Raw genomic sequence first — 203 nt, 5'->3', positions numbered from 1 at the left:
GGGCAGCAAAATGAAACAGATGCAGAATGCAGAAGAGATCCAGCAAAGGCTACTCACAGCATTTGCAGCAGGTAGCAGGTTCGACACACTCTCCTACAGCTTCGTGCAGGAACATCTTGAGAAGCTGGATACCTTCAAGTCAGCCGGCCCTGACAATCTTCACCCCAGGGTACTCAAGGAGCTGGCGAGCATCATAGCCCAGC

The sequence above is a fragment of the Alligator sinensis genome, unplaced genomic scaffold (assembly GCF_000455745.1).
Source record: "Alligator sinensis unplaced genomic scaffold, ASM45574v1 scaffold216_1, whole genome shotgun sequence".
NCBI lineage: Eukaryota > Metazoa > Chordata > Crocodylia > Alligatoridae > Alligator > Alligator sinensis.
This window is presented reverse-complemented; position numbering follows the sequence as displayed.